The sequence below is a fragment of the Sus scrofa genome, chromosome 6, assembly GCF_054392235.1.
Source record: "Sus scrofa isolate SSC_HxYL_T2T_F1_AM1 chromosome 6, Sscrofa_HxYL_maternal_Yorkshire_Landrace_v2.0, whole genome shotgun sequence".
Taxonomy (NCBI): Eukaryota; Metazoa; Chordata; class Mammalia; order Artiodactyla; family Suidae; genus Sus; species Sus scrofa.
The window spans coordinates 97094126-97121070 of record NC_139388.1 but is presented as its reverse complement, the minus strand read 5'-3'; the positions used below and the strand labels follow the sequence as shown (position 1 = coordinate 97121070).

Sequence of the window (26945 nt, the reverse complement as noted above, 5' to 3'; positions counted from 1 at the left end):
CCCCCCCCCCTTCAGGATGGCTTGGAGACTTGGACTAAAACACAGATGAGAGATAACGCATCTGTTTGCATTTAATTTGAGGCTGAAGTTCACAGCTCTTAAGGATGGAGAACTGCATTCTGATATCCAGAACGAGGACATAGGCGGTGGAGGCGTGATCACTGCCTATAAGGGGCAATAATTATAAATCAAGGGCTTCTCCCTAATATCTAGGTCCCTTCTGTGTTTCCCTAGAGATTAGAGCTCTACTGGGAAGTCAGGGCAGGGCGGCTGATTGAAAGGGGCATTGTTGAGGACTGGTACTTCCTAGACCTCCCAGGAAATCTGTCCCCATCAGTGATGGAACACATGGCTGCCCTGTGTCGACTGCCTGCCTTACACTCAACCCAGAGCTCAGAGCGCTGGAGACCATACCTCAATAAATCCCCTCAATAGCCCTGAGGCAAAATGGGGACAGTGGAGGCTCCCTTTTACACTTCTAAGCCATTAAAAAGAACAAAAAACTGTTATTTGCAGAAACATGGATGGAACTAGATAGAGACTCTCATACTAAGTGAAGTCAGAAAGACAAAGACAAATACCATATGATATCACTTATATCTGGAACCTAATATACGGCACAAATGAACCTATCTACAGAAAAGAAATAAACTCATGGACATGGAGAACAGACTTGTAGTTGACAAAGGGGAGGGGGAGGGAATGGGATGGACTGGGAGTTTGGGGTTAGTCAAGGCAATCTATTGCATTTGCAGTGGATAAGCAATGGGATCCTGCTGTATAGCACAGGGAACTATATCCAGTCACTTGTGACGGAACATGATGGAGGATAATGTGAGAAAAAGAATGTGTGTGTGTGTGTGTGTGTGTGTGTGTGTGTGTGTGTGTATACATACATATATGTATGTGTGTGTATACATACATATATGTATGTATGTATGACTGGGTCACTTTGCTGTACAGCAGAAATTGACAGAACCTTGTAAATCAACTATAATAGAAAAAATAAAAATCTTTAAAAAAACTGAGGCTCAGAAAAGGTTAGTAATTTGCCCAAAGTCACAAAACTTGAAGCCAGACTCTAACCAGATCTGTCTCACTCCAAAGTCCACAATCTATGCTCTTAATGTTCCTCTATTGCCTCCCAAGATTCAGAGTCCATAGATAATGATGGTGATGATGATGATGATGATGATGATGGTGATGGTGGTGATGGTGATGGTGGTGATGGTGATGACGGTGATGGTGGTGATGGTGATGATGGTGATGGTGGTGATGGTGATGGTGGTGATGGTGATGACGGTGATGGTGGTGATGGTGATGATGGTGATGGTGGTGGTGGTGATGGTGGTGATGGTGGTGATGGTGATGATGGTGATGGTGGTGATGGTGATGGTGGTGATGGTGATGACGGTGATGACGGTGATGGTGATGATGGTGATGACGGTGATGGTGGTGATGGTGATGATGGTGATGATGGTGATGATGAACTTGTTATTAACTGAATGCTTCCTGTTTGCCAGGCACAACGTCTCTAAGTGTTTTCATTAATCTCATCTATTCAACAATGTGTGAGGTAAGTAAAGACTACTGTCCCCATTTTGCAGATGACAAAACTGAATCATGAAGAAGTTAACTACACAAGATCACACATCTAGTTAGGAATGAAGCTGGGATTCAATAGTCTACAGTTTACCCCGAGTGACTATTTCCTGTCAATCTGATGGCCACTGGCTGGGGAAGGGCTGAGCTGGGGCCATGGGCAGCCAACACAGCTGGTACTGCACATCCTCTTGCTGATAGGCAAGGAGGTAGAACTGTCCTCTTAGACGAATAATGGGGAATTTAAAAAGAAGTTTTCACTCTTCGCAAAATATAGCAGACCCTGCTTGCCAAAGAGAGGGGGCCGATCAATACTTGATCCACCCTGAGGTCTAACTCCTGGTATCTGGAAAAACAAAATGGCCAAGAACCTTCACACCCAGAGCAGGTGCAGCCAAAGGCTATGCAAGTGTTTACTGGAGACGGAGGGAAGGAGAAGAGCGTGGGGCTGTATTAAAGGCTGCCAGGCAGGGCAGGGACTCAACTACAAGGGACCCGTAGATTCCTTTGTGGAGAAGATGGGTGAGGACCCAGGAGCAGAGGGGAAGCAGAAGAAGATGGACCCCAGCAAGCCCCGCAGAGTGTGAAGCCCTGTCCAGACCCGAGCGATGAAGGCATTTTACTGTTCCCCCTCGTCTCCTCCCCCATCCCTTCCCCCAGGCCTGGAGGGGTCATTACAGCAGCCATGTCCCCATCACCTCCCAGCTGCCCTAGCTTCAGGAGGAGAAAGATTTGACTTTGAAGTCCATTTGAAATGGGGATCTGGGACTATACATTCTAATTTGGGATTCAAAACCTGTTGCATGCCCAAAATGAGTAGAGTTGATTTACAATGTGTTCATGTCTGCTGTGAGCAAAGTGATGCAGTTATATATATATATATACACACATATTTTTATATTCTTTTCCATTATGGTTTATCTCAGGACATTGAATTTAATTCCCTGTGCCATACAGTAGGACCTTGTTCTCTATCCATTCTATACGTAAGCTAACCCCAAACTCCCAATCCTTCCCTCCCCCACCCACACTCCCCCTTGGCAATCACAAGTCTGTTCTCTGTGAGTCTGTTCCTATTTCATAGATAGGTTCATTTGTGTCATATTTTTTTTTTTTTGGTCTTTTTGTCTTTTTGTCTTTTTTTTGTTGTTGTTGTTGTTGCTATTTCTTGGGCCGCTCCCGCGGCATATGGAGGTTCCCAGGCTAGGGGTCGAATCGGAGCTGTAGCCACCGGCCTACACCAGAGCCACAGCAACGCGGGATCCGAGCCGCGTCTGCAACCTACACCACAGCTCACGGCAACGCCGGATCGTTAACCCACTGAGCAAGGGCAGGGACCGAACCCGCAACCTCATCGTTCCTAGTCGGATTCGTTAACCACTGCGCCACGACGGGATCTCCTGTGTCATATTTTTGATTCTACATATAAGTGATATCATATGGTACTTGTCTTTCTCTGTCTGACTTCTCTTAGTATGATAATCTCTAGTTGCATCCATGTTACTGCAACTGGCCTTATTTCATTCTTTTTAATGGCTGAGTAGTATTCTGTTGTGTATATATATATCACATCTTCTTAATCCATTCATCTGTTGATGGGCATTTAGGTTGTTTCCACGCCTTGGCTATCGTGACTAGTGCTACTATGAACATAAGTGTATGTATCTTTTCGGAATTAAGAGTTTTGTCTGGATATGTGCCCAGGAGTGGGACTGCTGAATCATACAGTAATTCTACTTTTTGTTTTCCAAGGATATAAGTGACTTTTTAAAATGGACTTATTACTCAAAGGTGACCCAATAGGCCATGGAGATAGAATTTATAAAGACATTGGGAGACACAAATAAACTTGCATTTTGTGGACATCCCATAAATTGTAATTGGCAATTTTTCAATGTACCAGTTATACCTGCCAAATCCAGGATTCTGTGGGATGAGGCAGCCAAAAGTACAGAGTTAGAGATACTAAAGTCCAGCCTAGGGCAAAAGTAAAAATAGGACTCATCCCTTAATGGAACCATACAGATTAGTCAGACTCGCTGGCCCAAGCCCTGAGCTGGTGTGTCAGGAGAAATAACATTTGAACCAGGTCAATGTCAACACCAACACATTCAGGGAGACCCAGGAGGTCTGCACACTCCCAGCCCTGGCCTAATTCTTTCCTTGAGTCCTCTTATACCTCTCACTAGCTCCAGGAGATTGAGATAAAAGATTTTGGGGGACTTCCCATCATGGCTCAGCGGTAATGAGCCCAACTAGTATCCATGAGGTCTCGGGTTTGACCTCTGGCCTAACTCAGTGGGCTAAGGATCCGGCATTGCCGTGAGCTGCAGTATAGCTCACAGACTTGACTTGGATCTGCCAATGCTGAGGCTTCAGTGTAGACTGGCAGCTACAGCTCCAATTTGATCCCTAGCCTGGGAACTTCCATATGCCGCAGGTGCAGCCCTAAAAAAAAAAGAAAGAAATAATTTGGGACTTGGTGTTCCTGTTGTGGCTCAGTGGGTTAAGAATCCAACACAGTATCCATGAAGATGAGGGTTCCATCCCTGGCCTCACTCAGTGGATTAAGGATCCAGCCTTGCCACAAGCTGCAGTGGAGATTGCAGATGCAGCTCAGATTCCTCATTGCTGCGGCTGTGGTGTAGGCCGGCAGCTATAGCTCTGATTCAACCCCAAGCCTGGGAACTTCTATATGCCATGACCCTAAAAAGACAAAAGAAAAAAGAAAAGAAAAGAATTCAGGGAGTTTATGACAAAGCCTAAACTGAGTCTTAATGATGCAGACTATTCTAAATTACTGAAGATAAGCCTGGTCTTCAGAGGCCCGAGACTCCAGGGGTCAAGAGGGCAGGAGCAGGGGCCTTGGTCTCCCAGGGAAATGGTTTCTGGCTGCTTCAGGGTCACCCCTACTCACCATCTAGCTCCAGGTCAGGAGCTGTTGTCACTTCCCTCAGCCCACTTTTAGACTAGGTCTGGACCTCCTGGGACCCAGCAACAGCCCAGATGGAGCTGCTCAGGAACTCATGTGTGTTCTTCCTGTTGCAGCCGCCCTGGCTGCTTCTAGCCCCTGAGACCTCCTCAGCCCAGAGCAGGAGAACCTCAGCCCAGCCCGAGCATCTCCCGAAATGCCTGAGATTCAGTCTCTACCTGGGCCTCGGGGCAGGCAGAGGGGCCAGCCATCCAGGCTGAGGTGAACCAGGAAGGGTGCAAGTGACACTTCTCTCAGATCCCAGGTCCCTTGAGACTGCGAGAAAGAAAATGCAAGCCTGGTGTCTCCCCCATAGGGTTGTCGATCACAAAGAACCAAGAGGGTTGACTGCGAACATGAGCTCCACTGGGCTCCCAGCCCCCCAGGACTCAACATCAGCACCAACTCCAGGCTGGAACCCCCTCCTGTTCTAAGCCCTTCTTGGAGTTTAACTACCTGGGTTCAGATTCCTGATCTATCACCTAGTAGCCATGTGACCTTAGACAAGGTACTAACCTCTCTGCTGTCACTTTTCCTCATCTGTCCAATAGGCATGATAATAGGTCACAGCAAGGCTAAGTAAACGAGACGTATGGGTCAGAAACCCATCCTTTGCTGGGTATAACCATTTGCCCCCAGTCCCAGTGCCAACCAGCCCTTGCCCACTTTCCTGGCTTCCTGGCTCAGGGGCTGATTTAGTGCGCAGGCCTCCCTTCCCCCTTTCCAGGGTAGATTGGTTGGAAGGCGATCTGTAATCTCTGCTCTCCAAAGGCCCCGGAGGGACCCATCCACTTTTTCTAAGGAGCATTAACTCAAACCACAACCAGCTCTCCACGCCTGCCTGGGGGCCAGGTCCTTGGGGAGCCTTCCTGACTGTCACAGCAGAACAGGCGGCCCCGTTTTCCAGCTCGGAAGTGGGAATCCCAAGGCAGGGGCCTCCAACCCAGCCCCATGCATGCCCAGGAGCCCCCCCACCCCACCCCTCAAAGATCTCTTGCTCTTTGCCCCCTGAGTCCATCTTATAGGGTTGGTTTGGGGTGGGAGGGGGAGATGGTTGCGGGGCCACCATAGAGCCAGCGACCACAATATGGCCTGAAGCCTCTCCCCCTCCAAGGGCTGGGAGCAGCCCTCAACCTCCCAGCAAACGGATTTGATGGGTTTGACTAGAAGTCCTTGACCCTTGCCCCGGAGGGCTTGCTCCCCTGTCCTCCTGCTGGGACGGAGACAAGAGCCCCTAGTAATTAGCTGAGGAGACTCTGTGGGCAGGAAGCAGGAAAGCTTACTGAGGAGTCTGATCTGGGAAATGCTGCTGGAGCCCAGAGAGATGCCTCAAGGGGACCAACAGGCCCTGGGCACAGGGAGGGGCAGGGAGGGCCTGATCACCAGCCCTGCCAGGGCTGGCTCAGAAGTCCCCACTCTCAGCTGGGGACATTTTGTCCAGAGCACCCACCCCCCCTTATATGCTGATATTAGAATGGGCTCTAAGAGGAGTTCCCGTCGTGGCACAGGGGAAACAAATCTGACTAGGAACCATGAGGTTGCAGGTTCTATCCCCAGTTTCGTTCAGTGGGTTTAGGATCTGGCATTGCCGTGAGCTGTGGTGTAGGTTGCAGACGCGGCTCAGATGCTGCTTTGCTACGGCTGTGGTGTAGGCCGGCAGCTGTAGCTCTGATTCCACCCCTGGCCTGGGAACATCCATATGCTGCAGGTGCGGCCCTAAAAAGCGAAAGAGAGAGAGGGAGAGAAAAAAAGAAAGAAAGAAGGAAGGAAAGAAGGAAAGAAAGAAAGAGAGAAAGAAGAAAAGAAAAAGAAATGGGCTCTAAGAGAGGTTAGGGTGATCCAGCTCCAGCCAGAGAGAGGCCTGGGGCCAGGAGAGAGAAAAGAAAGTTTCTGCCAGGCTTCTCCTCAGACTGGGGCCCCCTGAGAACAGAACTGGTCTCTTCTCAAGCAGAACTTCTCACACCCTTTACTGGGCAGACTTGTCCTCGCACTGCTGTTCCAGAATTTCTCCATCATCCTCACCACCTCCGCCTGGCCCCTCACAGAAACCATTCCTCCCCCTTCTCTAAACCTGCACTGCACTGCCCTTCAAGTTCCCTGGGGAGAAAGCAAAGCTGGTCAGGGGAACTGCCTCCCCTCCCAGCCCCTGGGCACTCGGCTCTCAGAGGGAAGGGGCGGGGCTGCCCTGACGCTGTGCTCAGCCAAGCTCCTCCCCCTGCCCCGCCCCCACCACGCCCCCCCCCCTGCTGTTTCAGGGTCTTGTGGAAAGTCACAGGTCTTTTCTATCAAAGTAAATCTTGTTTACTCCATTTTGCTCCAGTTTCAGCCTAAATGCCTTCCTGTGACTCTCCCCCACCCCTTTCTCCCAGTAACAATTTGTTTCAAATTAGCCAAGAGAGAAGAATGTGCGCCCTGACCTGACCAAATGGGAAGGGGACAGGACCATCACCCGCGTTAGGGATACATAGGCAGGGTCTTTTCTTCTTTGCGTGTGCTTTTTGAGTACCCACGCCCTTCTGCAGAAGTAAAGAGCCTTGTCAAGATCTCCCCGTGTTCATGTGTCTCATTTTCCGACACTGACGATCCGAGCCGTCTCCCCAAGAGCTTTCCTGTCTCTTGACTCCCTCTTCTCTGCTTCCTTCCATCCGCGCTTACCCGTGGGCAAGTCTCCTGCATAAAAACATAAACCTCCCTCCACCCCACCTTCTCCTCCTGCCATCACCCCCTCCTCCTTTTTATAGACCTGCAACTCCAAAAACTATAGGCTAGATTCTGATGGGGAGTTCAGAGAGGTGGACACGGAGGGAGATGGTATCTAGATATACATCATTCATTCAAAACCACTGACTATGTGCCTCCTGGGCTGGGGCCGAGGATTTGGCAATGAGCAAGGAAGACAGCCCCTGCCCTGGTGGACCATCCGGCTCCACTGCTGCCCGCTGTCCACCTCCCCAGGCCAGTCACAGGGCTCGGAAACTGGAGCAGCAGAAATCCCCCCTCGTGGGCTCCTCCCTCACCAAGACCAGCAATTATGGGGGTAAAACAGGCAATATCCAGGCCCCTCACCATGAGCCGGGCCCAGTCCCATTCGATCCTCCCAGCAACCCTCTGAATTCATATCTCTTTCCTAGTTTATGAGGCACAGAAAGTTTGGGCAGCTTCCAAAAAGGCACGGGGCACCAGGATGGGAGTGTCGACCCCAACTGCAAGCTCCTGACTGAGCCTTCTAGGGCTTTGACAGCCTTAGCATCACTGGTTCCTCAAACCTCCCCACGCAGTGCACTATTATGTTGCCATGAAACAATGAGACAGCCGAGCTGAGGTTAAGAAGCAAATTCCTATGTAAACTCCATGAAGGTAGTAGGCATTTCTCAGTTTAATTCACTCTTGTATCCCCAGGCTCTAAAGCCATACCTAACGGGAAACGCTCAAAAAAAAAAAAAAAAAAAAAAGATCTTGCATGTATGAATGAATGAATGAATGAATGAACAAAGAAACAAATGAATAAATGAATAATCGCCTCTGGGGTCAGCAGCCAGTGGTCAGCCCCACTGCAATCACCCTGGCTGACAGATGATCTCCTGTCAGCCCCAACCCCCCCCTGCACCCCCCCACATCTAGAACACAGAGGCCCTGCCTATGGTCCCAGAAGGTCTAGAAGAAGAGGACACCTAGGCCGAGCTGGGGACCTCCCTGGAATTTGAGGCATGTGGCTGAGATGGAAGAAAATGCAGTTAATCAATGCCTGAAAGTCAGTCATAGCAGAGAAGCACTGAAAGCCAGGCCCCTGAGCCTATCTCGTTTGGAATGGGGGAGAGGGAGGGGGCTTTGCCCATCAGCAGGTCAGCCCGCTGTACTGTCTATCAGCCTGTCCACTAACTCCCTAGCCAGGGCCGGCCAGCCCCTCACTCAGCTCCCCCTGAGACCCCGCTCTAGTCAATCCCGGGCTCTGCCCATAGCCCCCTACCTCTTACTCCAGGCCTAAGCTGGGGCCCTGCTGGGCCCAGAAGGGACTGAGACCCAGGGAGGAGAGAGAAGAGAGAAAAAGAAATGATTCCCTGCCCCACCCCCTCCCGATACGCGCAGATGCAGGTTGCCACTCAAAAAGCAATCTCTCCAAACGTTTAAAAACTGCCTGCAATTTATATCTTGTGCTTGACAGAGCATCTCCAAGTCATTTCCTGGTGCACAGAAGTACAGACTCCTGAGCCCAGGGGGCCTCTCCGCCCCCAGCCATGGTCACTAGGGTGGGTAGCCCTCCCTATGGGGGAAGGGAGCGGATAACGTGGAGAAATCCCCCTTGGAGCCCTTTCCAGCCTCAGAGAGGGTCACAGGCCATCCCAGAGGCCAACAGCTACAACCACAGCCGGGAGCCCCTGAAAGTTACAGAGCAGACATTTATGGATAAGGCCCCCCTGTGGGAAACAGGTGACTCGAATGCAAGCTGCCCTGTGCTCAGAGGAGGGGTGGCAGCCTTCTCTTGCCACGCTGAAATGGAGAGAGGAATTCCAAGCGGAGGTTACAGCCTGGGCAAATGCTTTCAGAGGTGTGGAGAAGGGGCAGCTGGAGGGGAAGCTGAGGGGAGAGGCTGGGATGGGGGAGGGGAGGCTGGGGGGGAGAGGCAGGGATGGGGAGGGGAGGCTGGGGAAAGATGCAGGGATGGGAGAGAGGAAGCAGGAATGGGGGAGGGGAGGCGGGAGGAAGAGGCAGGGATGGGGGTGGGGAGGCTGGGGAGAGAGGCAGGGATGGGGGTGAGGAGGCTGGGGGGAGAGGCAGGGATGGGGGGTCTGGCTCTGGAAACTAGCTATGCTGTCTGACATACTTCCACAGGAAGGACCATTGATGGGACACAAAGAGAGGCAGAGAGGCCAACAAGGAGAAGAGAGAGAGCACTCAGAGAAGAGGGAGAACAGTGTGGAGACCCAGACCCTCCTTCCTCCCCTCCCCCCCACCAGGGGCTGGAGCCTGCACGCCCACCTCATCCCCTTCCACCCTCCCCCTGAAAGCCACCCCAACCGCACTTATCTAGGATCTGTTTGAACAATCTGCCAAGATCACTCCCTCCCCAGATCCTTTGCCTTTACTATTCCACCCTGCCTGGAACACCCTTCCCGCAGATCCCAGAACGGCTAGTTCCTTCTCCCAATGCCTGTCACCGTTCATTGCCACCTCCTCCAGGAGGCCTCCTCTGACCTCCATATCTAACCACGCCTCCCTCTGCCCCATCAGCCTTTGTCACTGTCTTCAGAGCATTTACCATCTGCAGGAGCTTCTTATGGCTTTACGTCATTATTCTTTTGTCATCCGCTTAGGATGTTAAACCCCATGGGAGGAGAGCCTTGGTCTGGCTTGTTCCCCGAGAAAGCCCCAAGCACCTAAAACAGTGCCTGGCATATAGTAGGCCCTCAATAAAAATCTACCCAATGAATGAATAAGCCCTTCATCACAGCCTCTGAGATTCTGGTTCCCTGTGCAGAGCCGGGCTCCCTCGCCTGCAAACTCCAGCCCTGCTGTTGTCTGTGTAGTTCCTTCTGCAATTAATCATGTTCTGTCGGTGCTACCCTTTGTGTTGTCATTGGAGGCTGCATCTCATTCATCTCTGTCTCCCCTCAGGGCCTGGTGCATAGTAGGTGCTCAATCAGAAGTTCCCTGTCATTAGCCCTCAGCACCTCCCCCAAGTGAATGATGGACTCAGCAGCAGACACTCCGGAGGGCAGAAGCCAAAGGGATGAGCAGACGCCCCCTTCCCCCTCCTCTGCAGGTCCCTTTGGGCAAAAGGAAGGAGCACAAAGGAGGTAAATCAGAGAGGGAGGGCTGGGGGAGTGGCTCAAAAAGGACCAGCATCGTCAAGGACTCAGCATCCTGCCCTGAGGGAAAACTCCCTTCTCAGGCAGGAGAGCAGCCGATACAGCCAGAAAGACGCAGGTCTTGGTCTTTAAAAGATTCGACTCCAGCTCTGGAAACAGCATCACCACTCAAGAGCTGGGTGACCTTGGGCAGGCCAATTTGCCTCTCTGAGCCTCAAATCTCTCATCAGAAAAAAAGAAAAAGAAAAAAGAAAACAGTGTCATTGGAAAGATCAAAAGCTACAGTGAGTGGAGAGTGCCAAGCACAGACCCAGCATCCAGTGGCAGTGCAAATAAATACTAGCAACAAAAATAATAGCAGTAACTAATAGACATCAGGAGCTCACTCGATGTTAATCACTTTGCTTCAGTGTTGTATTTAATCTTCACCACAGCCCTGCTCTAGGTACTAGGATTGATAGCATTTGCAGGTGAGGACAAGGGGGATCCAGAGAGGTTAAGTAACTTACCCAAGAACACAGAGATGGCAAGTGGAAAGTCAAGATGTGAACCCAGGAAGTCTGGCTTCAGCGTCCACCCCTGGAAGTTTACTATTATCACTGCCCGAACAATGCAAAACTAAGGCATAGCCTTACCCCTCTAAGCCTCAGTTTCCCTGTCCCTAAAATGGGTGTAATAACACCTCCTGCTCACAGAGGAGTTACGAGGAGGCAGGAACGTGTGAGAAAGCAGCGGGCACACGACGGGCACTTAGGAAATGTCAGTGGCCTCTCCACCCCGTGCCCAAAGGGCTGGCAGCCCACACGGAGCCCGCTGAGCAGAAAACCGCACAGAGAACAGAGCCAGCTGATAAAACAAGTGTCGGCTGCTCATTTGGTAAATGGGATTTGGTTAGAAAGATGAACGCTGCCACTTCTGGCTAATGTGTCATGTAAATTCTAATGATAATACAGCTCCCGCGCCTGCACCCGCCCGTGCCGCCGCCTCTGCCGCCGCTGCTCAATTATCTCCCGAGGCTCCTGGCAGAATCCATGCTTCACTGGGATCCTCGCCCCAGCCTGCCTTCCCCAGCCGCAAATAATGAAAACCCGCCTCGTCCACGAGATTGCTCACTTACATTTTCTATTAATTTTTTCCTTTCAGAGGAAAAATGAGAGGAGCTGGGGAAGGAGGAGGTGGGGTGGGGGGGCAGAGGCAAACTGCAGCTCTTCCAGCTCTGTCCCCAGAGACCTGACACACGGATGGTCTGGAAGGGCTGGTCAGGATGGGAAGATGCCACCACCATGGCTCAGTTGCTAAAGCCCTGTAACAGCAGAAGCTCCCTAGGTCAGCAAGGCACAGAGGTCAGAACCAGGACCCTCGGGTGGGAGAAGGACCTCTGGACTAGGACTCAGGAGCAGGGCATCCAATCCTCTTTTCACGTGCTGTGTGAATTTGAGCAAGTCCCTTAACCTCTCTGGTTCTTGTTGTTCCTTCAGCTATAAAAGGCAGGGTGAGCTGAGCTGACTGGCTGTAATTCTGTCTCAGGGACAGACTTCAGCTCTTTGCATGGAAGAACTTCTCAGCAGACAGGCGGGGGCTCTGTGAAGCAGTGGTGAGTTCCCCGTCAAAGAAGGCAATCAAGCTGGGACAAGGATGGGCAGAGACTCACCACTCTCTGGCAAGGTTCTGAGCCCTCCCAGATACTTTTGCAGAATCTGGTGGCTGGGGCAGGATGGAGAGTGAGGGAGGGCGGAGGGAGTTATTCCCATCCTAGAGGAAGAGAAGGAAAAGGAGGAAGAGCCCCCACACAGGTTGCACCTAGAGTCCTGTGTCTGCATGGGGCCCACAGCCAGTTGCAGTCATTTTTGGAGCCAGTGGCTTCCATGTGCTAGAAATGGCAGATACAGCCTTCAACCCAACCACCATCTTTAACCCCAGGGAACCATTTATAGTCCAATGGGCTGAGGGTGGGACCTACAAACAGGCCATTGCTCTGAAGAGGGTGCTTAGAGGAGTGAAAAAAGCACATGGGGATCGTAGCAGTAAAAGAGAGATGCCCACCGCCCCCCAGGGAAAGCCTTCTGGAGTGAGGGCATTTTATCCAGATAACTCTAGAAAGGACAAAGGCAGCCTAGAGGATTAAGCTGTAAGAAAGCATCTAGCAGACAGTGGACACTCAATAATTTTTTTTTTTTTAACAGACTGCCCTGTGGCATATAAAGTTCCCAGGCTAGGGGTCAAATCCAAGCTGCAGCTGCCGACCTACACCACAGCCACAGCAACGCCAGATCCAAGCCTCATCTGTGACCTACACTACAGCTTGCAACAATGCCAGATCCTTAACCCACTGAGCGAGGCCAGAGATCGAACCCACATCCTCATGGATACTAGTCGGGTTCTTAACCCGCTGAGCCACAACAGGAACTCCCACTCAATAAATATCACCCACCACCTCCCCAACCCAGAAACCCAGGGCATCTGGTTTCATGAATCCATGAAGCAGATTCAATCCTTCATGAGTAGAGAAGGGAATATCAGGGTGGTCCCAGACCCCATCTGGTCCGGACCCTGTTCCCCACACGTATCTCTGATACACCTCAGAAGAGACCAGCACCACCTCACTGCCCTGTGATGAGGCCAGCACAACCTTGGTGCTCAACAATCTTGGTGCTCATTGTCTCTGCATCAGACACTGTCTGGTGAGGCCACCAGCCACCAGTCCTATGGCCAAGGAGTCTTCTCTGAGAAAACAGCCTCTCCCAGAGTCAGCAGTGGCCTCCCCTTGGCCACATTAGGCATCTGGGCAGAAAGTCAGCAAGATCCTGGGACCTCACCCGGGGGCAGACACACAGCAGGGGCGCAGTCCATGTCTGAGGAGTGAGAGTCGGTGAGCTGTATTTATAAGCAAAAAGCCTCGTTTTTGTACTGAAACATCACAGAACTTAAGGCCTTATCTGTATATACACAGAGAAAGGTTTGGAGGGATACCCACCACACTGCTGACTGTGGTTCCCCTGGAAAGTGAGCCTGCAGGAGGAAAGGAGGTTTACTCTGTATTCCACAACCTTCTCTATTTTTTTTTTTTCCTTTTCTTTTTAGGGCTGCACCTGCAGCATATGGAAATTCCCAGGCTGAGCATCAAGTCAGACCTGCAACTGCTGGCCTGCACCACAGCCACTGCAGCAGCCAGATCTGAGCCACATCTGCAACCTCTGACACAGCTCATGGTAACACTGGATCCTTAACCCATTGAGGGAAGCCAGGGCTCGAACCCACGTCCTCATGGATACTAGTCAGATCCATCACCCTCTGAGCCACAACATGAACTCCTCTATTTTGATTTTTACAGACAGAATGTATTACATTTTAATATTAACAGCAACTTAAAAATGTAAGAAATGTTCAAGCTTACTCAACGTTCAAGACTAATTAAAAACCAAATCTCAGAGTTCCCGTTGTGGCGCAGGAAATGAATCCGACTAGGAACCATGAGGTTTCGGGTTCAATCCCTGGCCTCGCTCAGTGGGTTAAGGATCTGGCATCGCCATGAGCTGTGGTGTAGGTTGCAGATGTGGCTCGGATCTGGCGTTGCTGTGGCTCTGACGTAGCCCAGCAGCTGTGGCTCTGATTAGACCCCTAGCCTGGGAACCTCCATATGCCGCAGGTGCAGCCCTAAAAAGCAAAAAAAAAAAAAAAAAAAATTAAATCTCTTTCAGGGAAGACTCCCTGCTCTCCATTCCCCCATCTAGTAGCTGTCCTTGCCAGGAAGTCCTTGCAGACATCAAACCTAAATCCCTCAAGATAGAAAGCTCAAGTCTTGGGCCGTCTCCAGGTAGCGGGGAAAGGAGCTGGCAGAAATCTCTGCCCAGCCAGCCACAGCCCGATGCGCTAGCCGCCCCCACCCCGTGGGAGGGAAGAGAAGGGGGCGGTCTAGACCTGGCCCCTCTCTGGGGAGGGCTCCCCACCTCCAAGAAGGGATTTTCCTGGCAAGAGCGGCAGCCCCTCCAGCTCCTAGGACGCGTGGGATGCCTTCAGGCCCAACATATGTGGGATCGTCTAAAACAGGGACAGGAAAGGAGGAAAAATAAAGTCTGTTCCCCCGGGTCTGTTGTCTCAACATGCAGAGGCCTCCAGGAACACTTCCCACAAATGGTGGGGGTTGGGAGGGGCAAAGATTCAGAGGCGCAGTCCCAGTGTATGGATGGGTAAACTGAGACCCACTGGATGAGAAAATACAGACTCTAAATCACCCTGCACAGTGGGTTAGAGGCAAAGCAGGACTGGGACTCTAAAACCCTGGGACTGGAGGAGTTACCTGGTGGTCTAGTGGTTAGGATTCAGCGCTTTCACCGCTGCAGCCCAGGTGCAATCTCTGGTCGGAGGGGACTGAGAGGGAGACTGAGATCCCACATCAAGCTGCTGCACATCACAGCCAAAAATTTAAAAAATAAAACTCCTGGATTGGAACATGAGGAGGAGACCGTGGGCCTAAGAGGGGATGAGAGTAGGGAAGGGAGTGGTAGGGAGACTTGCAGGGTTGCAGGGACAGAGCTGGGGAGGCCAGGACTGGGTGGGGGAGGGGAGGAGAAGGGCTGCCCCAGGCCAGCACTCTTAGGTCCCCTTCCATGGGCACAGTGGAGCTCCTGGGCCTGTGTCACAGGCAGTTGGCAGAGCAGACATGACAGGTGCTTGTCACTATTTCTGGTTCTCCCTGCTTCTTGGCAGGTGGTAGGAGGGTACTTCTTGTAGTCAGAAGTGAGGCATACAGCTAGTCCTGGCCACTTCTTTTGGTAGTGTAGTCACTCCTAGATCAAAGCATCTAAGTGCAACACACCCACCAGAGCTCCCTTTCCCTCTGCCCAGTAACTAGCAAAATCCAAGGTCAAGATGACAGCTGCTCCATCAGCCAGGCGACTAAGATGAACAGAGTGTGATGAACAGAGGCTCTGTGGACTCTTTGTTGGACATGTGGCAGAAATTAGAAACAAGTGGAGTTCCCATCATGGCGCAGTGGTTAGAGAATGTGACTAGGAACCATGAGGTTGTGGGTTCAATCCCTGCCCTTGCTCAGTGGGTTAACGATCCAGCATTGCCGTGAGCTGTGGTGTAGGTCACAGACCCGGCTCGGATCCTGCATTGCTGTGGCTCTGGCGTAGGCTGGCAGCTACAGCTCCGATTAGACCCCTAGCCTGGGAACCTCCATATGCAGCGGGAGCGGCCCAAGAAATGGCAAAAAGACAAAAAAAAAAAAAAGAAAGAAAGAAAGAAATTAGAAACAAGTCTTTGTTGTTTTCAGCCACTGAGATTTGGTGACTGTTTGTTACAGCAGCACAACCTGGCCTGTGCTGACATACACAAAACATGAGCTTCGGAACCAGATGGGCCAGGTTCAAATCCCACCAACTACATGGACTCACTAAACAGCCTTGGGCAAGTCCTTTTGCCTCTGGTTCTCTGTCTCCCCTTTTTTAAAAATAGAGAACCCAAGTTCCCTGGTGGCTCAGAGGGTTAAAGATCTGGCATTGTCACTGCTATGGCTCAGGTTCTATCCCTGGTCCAGGAACTTCCACATGCTGTGGGTGTGGCCAGAAAAAAAAAAAAGAGGACTCAATATACCCCAAAAAACCAAAACCACTGATTTGAAAAGATACGTGTTCCCTGATGTCCATAAGAGTATTATTTACAACTTCCAAGATAAGGGAGCAACCCAAGTATCCATTAGCAGATGAACAGATAAAGAAGATGTGATATATGTACACAGTGGAATACTATTGAGCCCTTAAAAGGAATGAAATTTTGCCATTTGCAGCAACATAGATGGACTCGGAGACCATTATGGTAAATGAAATAAGTCCGACAGAGAAAAACAAATACTGTGTGATATCACTTATGTGTGGAATCTAAAAAATACAAAAAACTAGTGAATAAAACAAAAAGAAGCAGATTTATAGATATGGAGAATAAACTAGTGGTTACAAGTAAGTTGAGGACAAGGAGGAGGGGCAATATAAAATAGGGGGGGAAGGGTTATTATGGACTCATGAAATCATGTGTGTAAAACTTTTGAAAATTGTAAAGCACTATAGAACTTTTTTTTAAATTTACTATAGAATTTGAAGAATCATTTGGTTAAAAAATTTTTTTGAAAAAAAAAAAATAGAGGACCCATGCGTTTTGGTTCTGGCTCCCAGAATTCCAGAACTCTCTACCGTTGTTTTAGAAATCTCCCCATCCCTGGCCAACATCACACAAGGGCCTGAAGCTTCCAGAGAGACAGCAGGTCTCTGGGGATCCCCAGAGGGACAGCAGGATGTCCCTTGTCAGGGACTCCAAAACTTGCTGCTTGTCAGAATCACCTGGGGAACTTTAAAAATGCAAAGTTCTTAGCCTGACTCTCAGAGACTTAGATGCAGGAGATCTGGTGGCACCTCTGAGGCCAGATCTGGGAAGCTCCTGACCAGAGGACGACCAGAGGTCCCCCAGTGGGTCTCCCCAAGTCTAGCAACGGATCCAGCCCAGCCCTGGATCCCCACAGAGCCCACCGCCCTTCTTTCTTTGGGGAGTTGCTGCTCCCACTTCCCTCCCGGAGCTCCAGAAGGGCCCCATCCTCAGGCAGCCCTGGTTACCTCTCAGATAAAAGCAGAGCAGGGCACTCAATAATGCAGCTGGAACCCAGCTCACCTGCACCGCCACGTCTCCCCAGCCCAGCCGGGTGCCAGCTTGATGAATCTTGCCTAGAGGCTGACTCCTCCCACCAGGTCCCTCCCCATCCTCCCTCCTCCCTCCCTCATCCTCCCCAGCCCCCCACTGGGCCAAAGGAAGAAAAACACCAAAGTGTGAATTTCTGATTAAAAACCAACCTCTGCTTATTACATTGGCTGTTCTTACAGGAGAGAAAAAAGAAAAAAAAAAAAAAAAAGATTAATCGTGTGTGTGTGTGTGTGTGTGTGTGTGTGTGCGGCTCACTGGGAGTGTGTGCCTGTGAATAGGTATGTGTGAGCACCGTGGAGCCTGGGTGCTGACTCTCTGTGTCCATACATGGTTTGGGCGTATATGTATCTGTGTGTATCTACGTGTGTGCAGGCGTGTGTATGCATGGATGAGCGTGTGTGTACATGGATCTGCTTAGGAGGGTGTGTGACAGTGACAGTGTTCAGACACGTCCCTTAGTACAGGGAAAGCCTTCTGCTTAAACTAATACCATTAGTTTGGGGTAGTGAGTTCATTTAAAAAATTGGTTCTGGAGAAATCATTTTAAAAACCATACCTTCTCAACTCCATCATTTCATTTCAACTTACAGCATCGAAGTTTCTGCCTTTTTAATTTTCTTTAGTGCAGGACCAAAGCCTTCTCTTCGCCTATGGGTTTGCTGTTGGGAGCTGGGCCATCTTTCTTGGGTAAACTAAACCCACGACACATCATCCTCAATTTCCAAATTTCAATTTCTCTAAAGTGGAGCATGAACTTAAAAGACACTTGTAAAGTGATGTGAGTGTTGAATCTTCCAGATGGTTACAATTTTGTTTCTCATCTTATCTTAGAGTTGCGTACCCACACCTAATTTGACAGCATTTTTTTTTTTAGCCGTTCCCCTTGATGGAGTCTTTCTAAAGACCTCGGTTTAGTTTTATAAAAAAAAATGTTGTGCATTCACAATATTTTGCTTTACTTATTGTTTCATTAAATCACCCAACTTCCATAACAAGTGTCACTGGCAAAAATGAATTGAGAAACAAAGGCAACTGACATTTGGTAAGCCGGTAACTCAGCCTGCAGGGACAGTAGCCCGTGGACCAGGACCCTCGAGGGAAGCCTCGGTGATGGGCGAGATATGTGTGGGGTGGACATCAGGCTGTATGCTTTATGGAGAAAAAGCTGAGCTCCAGGCAAACAGTGGAGAGGAGAATCAAAAGAACTCCTGCCCACGTGGGCACGCTGAGTGTGTCCGTGTGTCCGTGTGTGTGTGTGTGTGTGTGTGTGTGTGTTTCTGTGTCCCTGTCACTCACCCCAGCAAGCAAGTCTCAGCCCAGATGACCAGGAACCATAGTTATCCACCCAGTCATTCACCAATGGCAGGTGACCATGCTATTGGTGGTGGCCAGGTCCTCTTCTTAAGTCAGCTGCCCCGGGCTGTGACATGATCTGTGCCCCTGAGAACAAGAAACAGCTGGGCTAGGGCAAAGTCAGCTGGTCCTGGGCATCCACTCTCTGCCTTTTCTTTCTTCCTTCTTTTTCTTTTTTAGGGCTGTACCCATGGCATATGGAAGTTCCCGGACTGTGGGTCCAATCGGAGCTGGAGCTGCCAGCCTACGCCACAGCCACAGCAACTCAGGATCCAAGCTGCATCTGCAATCTACACCACAGCTCACAGCAAAGTCAGATCCTTAACCCACTGAGCCAGGCCAGGGATCGAACCCACATCCTCATGGATACTAGTTGGGTTCGTTACCACTGAGCCATGACAGGGACTCCCCACTCTCTGCCATTTCTTTGCCCTCTCCCGGCATCCTGCAAGACTGAGGTCCCTCTCATTCCCCACCAGGATGGGGAAACTGAGACTCTGAGAGGTGAGGTGCTTCCCAGGCTAGACAGTGGCGGCCTTATGTGGCCAACACTGGCGTCTCAGGCCCATGACTGGCCGGGTCACCTTCCCAAGAGGTTTGAGAGAGCACTGATTTCCTGTAAAGCCTTGCTGAGGCCTGTCATGGACACAGCCCTCTCCTCGTGGGCTTCTGTAGAGCTGGGGGTGGGGTGGACAAGGACACTCACTGGTGGGTGCCCAGGAGATGGGGAGGGGACTGGGGATAGGTTGGCATCCACTGCTAAGCAGACCAGGGTGAAGCTCTCTGGATTCTTCAAAGCCGCCCCCATCCCTTTGGACACTGGAGCCTCTGAGCATCCTAGGAGGAAGGAGGAAGTGGCTCTTCTTCCCCATTTTACAGATGAGGAAGCAGGAGCCCAAAGAAGCACCCCCATCACACACACGCCTTCATGCCTCCCACCCAGACTCGCCATGCCTGGTAATAAGGACGCAGTAAAATGCATTCCACTGACTAAGGTTGCCAGATAAACAACAAGTAATTTTTTCAATATAGGTAGGTCTCAAATACTGCATAGAATATACTTACACTTAAAATTTTATTTATTTCATATTCAGATTTAATTAGGCATCCTGCATTTTGCTTGGCTAAATCTAGAACCCCTCCAATGACAGCCCCCACACACACTCACCCACTCTTAAGCCTCCTGTGAGACATCAGGAAAGCAGTGTCAACCCCCCAGCCCAATAGAGAAAGAGCTGATAAACCCCCCCGCAAAAAAAAGAGGACCTGGGAGGACCTAGGTATTGATCTGAGACAGCCCTGGGTCTGGGTCGTGCTCCTTAGGGTGTTACCTGGATCAAGTCACTTGCCCCCTTTGAGTCTCCATAAGCTGGCTATGTGTGTTAAATAAAGTCATACATGTGAAGGTGTTCCCATCATGTCACCGTGGTTAACGAATCCGACTAGGAACCATGAGGTTGCGGGTTCGATCCCTGGCCTTGCTCAGTGGGTTAAGGATCCGGCATTGCCGTGAGCTGTGGTGTCGGTTGCAGATGCAGCTCGGATCCCGAGTTGCTTGGCTGTGGTATAGGCCGGCAGCTACAGCTCCGATTCGACCCCTAGCCTGGGAACCTCTATATGCCATGGGTGCGGCCCTAGAAAAGGCAAAAAAAGAAAAGAAAAAAAAAAGTCATACATGTGAAAAGTGGTGTCCCATGTAAATGTTCAAGGGAAGGGATCCTTTTACTATTACTATTTACCCGATGGTGAAATTGAGGCTGAGAGAAAATGAGTTGTTCCAGGTCACCAAGATCTAGCAGATCAGCCAGATACCCATACTTGTGTCCTCTATGTCCTGGCCCTGGGCACTGCCCAGCTGCTTCACTGCTTTGTGGCCAAGACGCTGGTGGCTGGCTGGGAAGTCAGGGCTCAGTGACTCTCCTGAAATGGTCCCCACCTCTAAGCAGTTCCCCCAGCAGCCTGGGGCACAGCAAGCCACTCAGAGCCCCAGAGTCTAGACTCACCACTGCTCCCTCCCCAGAGGATGGCCATTCGTCCCCTCTCCCCTGTGATCTGGGGGTGCCTCTCAGCACCCAACTCTGGGCAGGCAGTTCAGAGTTGAGCCAGAAAGACAGGAGTGCAGGGCAGCACCCCCATCCAGCCAGCTCCGGGAGGCCAGGATGCCTGCTGCTCCTCAGCCCCAACCTCACAGCCAGGTGACGCCCAGATGCAGCTGCTCCGGGAGGCTGGTGCTTCTCCGGAGCCTCTCCTGGGGTTGGGACTTGGCCACTCCCACTGGTTCATGACTGAGGCTTCACAGGGGGCCTGGCAAGAACTCTGCCCCCTCCACCTCCCTTCTCACCCCACTCTCCACCCCCCACCACCAGCTCCCCATCTGTAAACCTAAGGAGCTGCTGACAGCTCCCATCTGCTCCTCTCTGGCTTCCTGGGGAAAGAGAGAGAGGAGGGGACGCCAAGAAAGGTGGAGCCAAGGGAGGAGGGTAGGTTTCGACACTCAGCCCTGGCCCCATCTCATGCTAGGGGGCCGCTCAGCATCTCTGGCCCTCCTGGGTAGCCCCTGCCCTGCTGCCAGGAACCTCTTTCTAACCCACATCCCTTCCTAAGAGTGGGCAGATCACCTAAGAGTAGAGGTTGCAGCCACTTCCCACCCTGCTCAGACACCCAGACCCAACAGCTAGAAACCTTTAGCTCCCAGAGGGACTGCCTCAAGAAGGGACAAGCCTTCCTCTCCAATCCAGGAATTCCCAACGTATCACCTCCCTCCCTACCCCCATCGCTCAACTTTCAGACAGTGGAGAGGGGCAGGGTCTTGCCCAGAGAGCTAAGGCCACAGCCTTAGCCCTGTGACCCAGCCCAGCCCCCTCGTTGTTACTGCGGGCTCCGCTCCTGCTCGCCAATGCTGCCATCTAGAGGTGATGTGGGGGACTGCAGGAACTCTTACCTGGCCCAGGAGCCCAGGAGTCCTTCACTCCCAAGCCCACCAGGACGGATGGACCAAGGGTGGACTGCCCAGATATATTGCCCTGGAGGATCTGGGAGATGTCATCTCATCCACCCCACTGCTTCCAGGCAGCCATGTGACCATGAGCTATTTCCTGGCTTCTTGCTCACTGAGCAACCAACCACCCACCCCTGGAAACCCAGGGTTCAGAGAAGAGAAAACTATGTGCTGCCTGCTTCTTATACAGAACCTCCCCTGAAACTCACAGCAGATTCAGTGTGGGTTATATTGCTCCATTTAACGAATAAGGATACAAGCGCAGGCAGATAGAGTGATTTTTTTTTTTTTTTTTTTTTTTTTTTTTGCTTTGCTTTGCTTTGCTTTTTAGGGCCGCACCTGAGGCATATGGAAGTTCCCAGGTTAGGAGTTGAATCGGAGCTGTAGCTGCTGACCTACACCACAGCCACAGCAACATGAGATCCAATCCATGTCTCACAGCAATGCCAGATCCTTAACCAACTGAGCAGAGCCAGGGATCAAACCAGCATCCTCACGAATACTAGTCAGATTTGTTTCCACTGAGCCACAACAGGAACTCCCAGGTAGAGGGAACCATTGGTTTAGAGCAATTGATGCCCTCACCTTGATGGAGCAGTTTCCCAACTTTGTTTTTTCTGGTTCACCCCAGTACCTCAAAGTTTCACTAGCGTGCCAGTCCTGTGCTGAAGGAACACCTACTCCCTGCCAGTCTATGCCAGGTCCTGGGCAATCCAGAAATGTGACGGACCCTGGCCCTTGCCCCAGGCAGGCTCACCATGGGGGTGGGGGAGGATGGTGGTGAGCAGGACCCCTGGCCTGACCCACTCACCAGGAATCACCTGCAGCATGAGCCATGAGGTCCTTTCGAGAAGTTGCCAGCTGTGACAGCCATGCCAGCAGAGCCACCAGGGCCAGGGTGGACCTATTGGCAGCCCGGGCTTCTTAGGGACGCTCTGTCCTGGGCTCTGCTTCCAAGGCTGCCACCATCCACCAGTCTTCTCCTTCAGAGGACCCAACCTCTCCCAGAGGCACCTGTGACCAGCCCTCAGCTCTCAGCCCTCAGTCCTCAGCCCTCAGCCCTCAGCCCTCAGCCCTCAGCCAAGCCAGAGAACCCACGAGGCCTCACACAGCAGGTGCTCCGTCTATGTTTAAGGAACAAGAGAGAATGAGTAAGTTAGAGGCTGTTCACATGTGAGCTCCCAGCCACATCAGGTCGGCCCTACCTTCCCCTCCATCCCTGGCTGCCCTCAACCAAATGACCAGTGATGACAGTGACGTCCATGGAGCAGAGGAAGCCCAGGATACCCAGTTGAGCTCAGTTTTGCCTGTCACTTGTTGTGTGAACCATAGCAAGATCCCACTCTCTGAACCTTGGCTTCCTGTAGATATAAAGGGGAGCTGGATTAGCCAGGAGGCCCCTTAAGAGGCGAGAGAAAGGTCTGGGTGTGGGAAAGGAGGCCGAAACCTACCCAGCCACCCTGACTCTCTGCCTCTTCCATCCAGGGTCAAAGGTGAGGCCGAGAGCCGGTACCCCAGGAAGGGGCGTGCCTCTCACATACACAAATAATGCACGTATGTACGAATGAGCATGCACACAGGTGCATGAGGCCACTTGTGCACAAGCACACACACACACACATGCACACTCACACTCCAAGTACCCGCCCACCCACAGACGGGTCTGCACACTGAGCCCTCTAGAACACAGCCTCTACTCGGTGCCGCAGAGCCTCGGGAGCAAACTTAGGGATGCACTGAAGTTATGAAATTGATTTCTCTGGGAACAGTTGGAATTAGTTTTAATTATCTTTATCTTTCTTCCAATTGTACTCTCAGCCTTCTCCTCGCTGTTTAATCCATTGCTATCGACTTCCCCGCGGGCGCTGGGGAGGGGGATGCAGGGCAGGGTGAGCAGTGTGTTCACTTTCAGAAAAAATAAACCACAGCAACAACATCCTCCACCCCGCCTCCCCTGCACCAGAGAAACCACCCTCTCCTGGGCAGTGAGCTGTGCTTCCCACACAGCCCGCAGCACAGCCACACCTCATTCATCAAGGAAGCCTCATCGGGAAGCCCTGCCTGGCTTGAACCAGGAGAGACCAAGAGGAGCTGTGTTTAGATCCCAGCATCTCACAAGTTGGGTTCTTCAAACTGGTCCTCTTGGGAGGCGGAGCTCCATTCAGGCATCTCAACCCTCTCTTCAAAAGCCCTTTCCAGGAGTTCCCATCGTGGCTCAGTGGTAACACATCTGGCTAGTATCCATGAGGATGCAAGTTCGATCCCTGGCCTCACTCGGTGGGTTAAGGATCCAGCGTTGCCGTGAGCTATGATGTAGGTCACATATGAGGCTCAGATCCCATGTTGCTGTGGCTGTGGTGCAGGCCAGCAGCTGCAGCTCCGATTCGACCCCTAGTGCAGGAACTTCCATATGCCACAGGTGCGGCCCTAAAAAGACACACAAACAAACAAACAAAAAAGCCCTTTCCATCTCATTCTGTCCCCTCCCTGAGCCTATCCCCAGCACACAGGGCCTCCTTTGGTCCCCATACTTACCGTGGTGAGGGGAGCGCCCAGGTCAGATTCATCTCTGAGATGAGCACACAGCAGGGGTTATCTGTTAAATGAATGAATGAAAAGCCTCTATTAAAAACCAGCCTTCAGAGTCTAGCACATTCACTCATTCATTCACTCAACACTCATTCATTCATTCGACGAGCCAACACAGAGGATCAATGATGCTGCAGGCACTGAAGATACAGGAATGAATGCAACCTGGGCCCATCTTGTGGACCACCCCACCTAGAGATTTGACAGGTGGGTAGGACCCCCACACTAGGTCAGCGTGAAGGGTATCTGGAGTAAGAAAAGACAAGGCAAGAGCTTTTATTCTAAACACCCCTGAGGAAGCCAAAATCTCCGTTCTTTGAGGATGAGTTGATTTCCTCACTCCTGCTCTGCCTCTAGAACGGGGGGTGGGGGGACTGATCACAGGATGTCCCCTTCTCCAGGGGCTCCCCCAACTGTGCCCAGGCATGGGCCAGTCCTACAGGCGGCTCCCAGAGGCCCCGCTGCCGTGGGTGTGTGTGCGCAGAGGGGGGATATGGGCCCCTCCTCCTGGAGAGCTCCCCATGGAGCAGTGGCGGGGCGGGGGAGCCATCTCTCACCAGCAAGGTGCCAGTGCTAAGTGCCCTGCAGCGCTAATATTTTATGATTAAAAACCATTAAGGTTTAGACCGTGAAAATCCAAGGGACACAAAATCAATGACCCAATATTGCTTCCCCCGGTAAGTTGTGTAAATATTGTGTCTTTTATTGTTTGGCCGATGGCAAGAGCAGAGATACAGGTGCAGGTTATACCAACGAATCCCCTCCTGTCCCAGACCTGATCTGGTAGAATTAGCACCCCGGCTGGGGGAGGCCTGGAGAGCTGGACACAGGGAGGTTCCCGAGCTGACCCACTGCGGAAGGTCATCCGGCTCCCTCCTCCCTCCCGCTCCCTCCTCCCTCCCCCAAACTCCCGGCCCCACCCACGACCATCCCCTCTGGCCAGAGGCGCCACAGGCTCCTCCCCTTCCCCCACGCAGTATCCCCGACACTAATCACACAGACACACACACACACACACACAAACACACACATCACATGCTGACATGCTCCCCTGACAGCCCGTCCATCAGCACCGCCACCATCTGCTTGAATTTGCATATTTAATCAGAATCTGTCTCTCCTCCTCTGAGAGTTCAGATTAAGGTGGGGAAGATGATTCCAGGGGTTGCTCCTGTGTCCGTGGAGAAGCGGGTGATGAGGGTGTGTCTTTCCTCTCTGGAGCTGGGGTGACTGTGAAATGTCCGGGGTTCCTCCTGCCTCTGAGGGCAGGGAAAAGCCAGGTACTCCTCCTGGCTCTGGGAGGGTCTGGAGTCCCTCCTGCATTAGGAGGATGGAGAGGCCTGAATTCTATCTTCCTCCAGTCTCGGGTGCCTTGCTCTCCCTCCCCTGTGCCTCTCAGGGAGGTGTAGGGTTTGACCCCAGGATGAGACACCACAGGCCAGGCCCCCGCTTCCCGTGTGGGTGAGGGCAGTTGGAGCCGAGCCAGGGGACCCTCTAGCAACGCCGGAGAGGCTGCCCTGGAAAACCCAAAAGAGCCCTTCCATTCCCTGAGAAGGTGCCTGGAAAAGAGAACCACTGAACTGATACAAGGAAGGACAAGCCGGCTGACTGCGGGGAGGCAGCTGGGCTGATGTGACGGGGAAAGACAGATGTGAATGGAAACTGCTGGGCTCTCCTGAGGAGGACTAGCCAGGCTGAGGGTGGGGGTCAACAGCGGAGCCGATAGGGCAGAACCTCTTGTCCAAAAGGTAGAACAGCTGGGTGCCCTGGGGAACATCTGGACTTGGTATAGGAGACCAGGTGGCCGATGTGAGAGAACAACTAAGCTCACCATGGGAAGCGGCTGGGCTGAGAGGGGAAGGTCATCTTGACTAACGCTGGGGAACAGCCAGCCTTCCCCTGGGAGTGTCGTCGGCTAACGAGGGAAAACAGCTGGGTTGACCTGAGGGAACAGCTGTGCTGATTTGAGGGAACAGGTGGACTGGGCTGTAGTGGGGACCAGCTGGGCACAGGTGAGGGGACAGCTGGCTGAGGTGATGAGGGGACAGCTGGGCTATGGTGAGGGGACAACTGGGCTGAGATGTGGGACAGCTGGGCTGAGGTGAGGGGACAGCTGGGCCGAGGTGAGGGGACAGCTGGGTGGAGGTGGAAGAACAGCTGGGCCGAGGTGGAAGAACAGCTGGGCTGAGGTGGCGGACAGGTGTGTTGAGGTGACAGCTGGCTGAAGTGGGGGACATCTGGGTTGAGGTGGGGGTCAGCTAGAGGAATTGGGGAGGAGGGCATTTTGCCTGGTGGGGACAAATTGAGCCTCAGGGCAGTGTCAGTGCATCCCCAGGTCCCAGAGGCCCTGGATATAAACCACTATCTTCAGAGTTCTGGCCCACATCCTACTTTCCAGAGATGCCTTGGAAAGCCCTGGCCACAATGTCACCCTGATGCCTCCAGGCCACAGACAGGGAAGGGTCACATCCTCCTCACCCCACCTCCCCCCATGCAGAGCCCCAGCTCCAGGACGTGGTGGAGGGCGGCCGGCAGGGGCATTCATGGCTGCCTCCCCTGCTCCCTTCCCGAGACGAGGGGAGGAGCTGGGAAAAACCTGGATTTCAGGACCCCATGGTCTCGAAGCGGAGCAGATGGTCAGAGAGGGTCCAACCCAGGCCCCCATTTTACAAGTGAGAAAGAGACAGAAGTGCTGGGCTGCAGAGGGTCAGCGAGAGAGCCCGGTCTCAGGCCGGCCTCAGAGCAGCCCTCTCCAGCAGCTTCCATCCCTGGCCCAGTCAGCTCAGGCTGAGGCAGAATATTAACTGGGGCAGTCCAGTAGGAGTATGGGCTTGGATGCATCCTTGGATATGGCCATCAATTAGCATTTGCAGCTTAAGGGCTCCAGGGAATAACATCCCCACAGGCCTTGTTTACTATAGGGAGTGTACCT

At 52.0% G+C, this 26945-nt stretch overlaps 1 long non-coding RNA gene across 8 annotated transcripts in view; it reads right to left on the bottom strand.

The window, feature by feature from the left end:
- Positions 1 to 26945, bottom strand: part of LOC102167570 (uncharacterized) — a 238898-nt gene that overhangs the window by 124888 nt on the left and 87065 nt on the right. For 4 of the 8 annotated variants that reach the window (XR_014807479.1, XR_002344972.2, XR_014807477.1 and 1 more), the window contains exon 2: positions 23960 to 24020. This is a non-coding gene — a long non-coding RNA (uncharacterized LOC102167570). Of the gene's footprint in view, positions 1 to 12545; positions 12593 to 13354; positions 14012 to 15572; positions 18514 to 19132; positions 19264 to 23959; positions 24021 to 26945 lie in introns of those variants that run through there. The other 4 variants (XR_014807481.1, XR_014807482.1, XR_014807480.1 and 1 more) reach the window with 4 other exon arrangements.